General features: G+C 35.0%; 1 pseudogene; it reads right to left on the minus strand.

Moving 5' to 3' along the window:
- Window positions 1–1,921: 1,921 nt before the first annotated feature.
- LOC102841606 lies at window positions 1,922–2,859 on the minus strand (annotated as a pseudogene).
- Between the last annotated feature and the right edge of the window lie 232 nt (window positions 2,860–3,091).

Raw genomic sequence — 3,091 nt, forward strand, 5'->3', positions numbered from 1 at the left:
TGCTTTCTTTAGGCTCTGCATGCTATTTGAATTGGCCAGTCATCTAATAGTTTCCCACCTGTCATATTTAAAGTGATTTTCCTATCTGTCAATCATCATTGCATATTTTTCTATTACCGTTAGAATACTACTTGCATGAGATCCAAATGTGTCAAATTTCATCTGATCTCTGAAGCTAAGTAGGATTGGGCCTGGTTAGTATGGAGTACTGATGTGACGCTGCAGATTACTGCACTGGACTGCAAAAGCAATTGGAACTGCATGGTTGGTAGGTAAAATTCACCAGCAGCTCTTCCAAAACCCTATACAGAATCATTATGAGTTGGAACAGACCCAATGGCACTTTCAAACAACAATGGACAAATAAATGAAACAAAATCTTTCTCATTTCCTTCTTCCTTTTTCATTTTCAATGCACAACTTTTGTATTTTTTTGTATTTTAAAATCTTATGATGACTATGATATTGAGTATATGATGAACAATCTACAGTACTTATTCCCCACTGTAAAAGATGAGACTCTTATTGCATTTATAGTTCAACCTTATTTTTTAATTAATGTTATATATTTATTTTGAACATGTCAAGGTTTATAATATTTATATGTCATTTAATTAATATAACTAAGCATCCATGCTTGGTGTATGTTGTTGTTGTTAAGTACCAACTACTCTCTTCCAACTCATAACTACCTTGCATAGGGTTTCCAAGAAGCAACTCATGGGTTCATACCATCACCTTATGATTAACATTTCAGTGCTCATCATATAGCACAACAACAAGACTCCTGTTTTTTGTATTGTTGTTGTTGTTAGGTGCCATTGAGTTGGCACCAACTCAAAGAGACCTTAGGCACAGCAGAATGAAACACTGTCTGATCCTGGGCCAACCTTACTACTGTTGCCACGCATGAGTCTATCGATGCTGCCACTTGGCCAATCCATCTTGCTGGGGGTCTTCCTCTTGTATAGGTGATTATAAATTTAAAATCCCAAATTGTATCCTTTTTAATGTAATGATAACACAGCAATTACTTCTCACCACCGGGGGCGGGGGGGGGGGGGCGGGGAACTGTGTGATAGGATCCATAAAGAAAAACAGAAAGATTAGGCTTTCTGCTCCCATAAAATTGTACAGCCTTGAAAACCCTAGAGAGAGTTCCTATGAGTCTGAATGACTTGACAATACTTCACCACCACCACCAGCCTAAAATAAAATGATTCTGAATCCCATAAGGAAATTTGGAAATGTAACCTTCACTATCTATCACTCAGAGATTGATAGATCTATTGTTTTTCCAGTTCTAAAGCAGTTAGATATCAAAATGTCTGGAAAAAATGACAATATATGAAAATTAGCAGAGAAAACAGTAAATCTTATTATATTTCTAGTTATTGAATACTGAACTAATACATGCATTGTTCCCAGCACATTCTCAGCTCATTAAATTAAAATATTGTAATTATCTGACCTGCCATTGCTTGAATAATTATCATAGCAAATAAGAGAAAAGTCAACAGATCCGATTCTGGCTTCTAGCTCCTCAATATATCTGCAGTGGTACTTGGCTGCTTCTCTCAGTTTCTTACTGTAAAATGGATAATAGAAGTACTGATCTCTTGGCACTTATTAGAGAGATTATTGAATAATAGCAATAAATGTTGTTATATTTTTTATTAAAGGAAAATGTTAAGCATCCATTTATTTGATTATGGTAGCAAAATTAAGTCCAAATTTGCTTAAAATTTCAAATATGCAAGGAATGATCTTGGTTAGTTTTTTCTCTCTTGTCTTGTAGCTACTTCTAATCAACTATATGACAAACAAATTACAATGCTCAATTTTTATTTGTCCACAAATATTTCTTTCTGAGATCATTGTAAATTTCCTCAATTGGATCATTCTTAGGATACAGAAATATTTATTTTCCACAAGAAATAATTTTCTGACTGCACAATTTTATAATGGCATTTATCATCTGAGCATTTCTGAAGGTATAGAGTAAAGGATGTAACATGGGAATGATGAGCATGTAGAATACAGTGACTGTTTTGTCAATAGACAAAGTTTCCTCAGGTCTCATGTACTCAAATATGCAAAGTACAAAGAATAAGATGACGACTGTGATGTGCAGAACACAAGTTGAAAGGGCTTTACGCCTTTCCTCCAAGCTATGGGTCCTTAGGGAGTACAAGATGACCACATAGGAGACTAACAAGAGGAGAAATTTTAAAAAGCAGATCAACCCACTGTTGTCTGCAACAAAGAACCCTAGATGTGATGGTATCAATACAGGCAAGATTGAGCAAAGGGTTCAGATCACATATAAAGTGATCTACAATGTTAGGGCCACAAAAAAGTAATTGAAACATGAAAAGGATTTGTATGGTGGCATGAAGAAAGCCTCCCATCCATGAAACTCCTATTAGAAGACCACACATTCTCCTGTTCATTCTGGTTGTGTAGTGCAAGGGTTTGTAGATGGCTACATACAGATCATAAGCTATCACAGTAAGGATGACCTCAGCATCTCCAAAGAAATGTTCCCCAAAGACTTGGGTCATGCATCCATTGAATAGGATGGTCTTCCTTTTACTGACTGAATCTACAATCAGTTTAGGAGTATTGACAGAGGAGTATCAAGCATCAATAAAGGAGAGGTAAGCCAGAGACAGTACATGGGTGATCCCACCAATGGACTGGTAGTAATGGTGATCACAATGAGCACATTTCCTACCACAGTGGTGATGTAAATGACAAAACAACAACAGAAAACACAGCAAATATGATTTTCTGCATCTTTGGAATTTGTGTTAGACCCAGTAGAACAAGCTCTGTCATGTTGTTCCTACTCTCCATGTATTTCTTGTGAATGTTAATTTTGTTACATGCAAAAAAAAAAAAAAATGTTATTAGTATAACTTTGACTATATTAAGCTTTTTGTTCTAATAAGTGATGTTTTGATTTTATTGATTTGTTATTTTTTGTTTTTAAAGACAAATGTATGTTTTTTCCTTTCAGTGTGTTAAATATATAGCAGATATTTTTCCTTTCAGTGTGTTAAATATATAGCAGATATTTTTCCTTTCA

This window comes from Chrysochloris asiatica, unplaced genomic scaffold (genome assembly GCF_000296735.1).
Source record: "Chrysochloris asiatica unplaced genomic scaffold, ChrAsi1.0 scaffold00075, whole genome shotgun sequence".
Taxonomy (NCBI): domain Eukaryota; kingdom Metazoa; phylum Chordata; class Mammalia; order Afrosoricida; family Chrysochloridae; genus Chrysochloris; species Chrysochloris asiatica.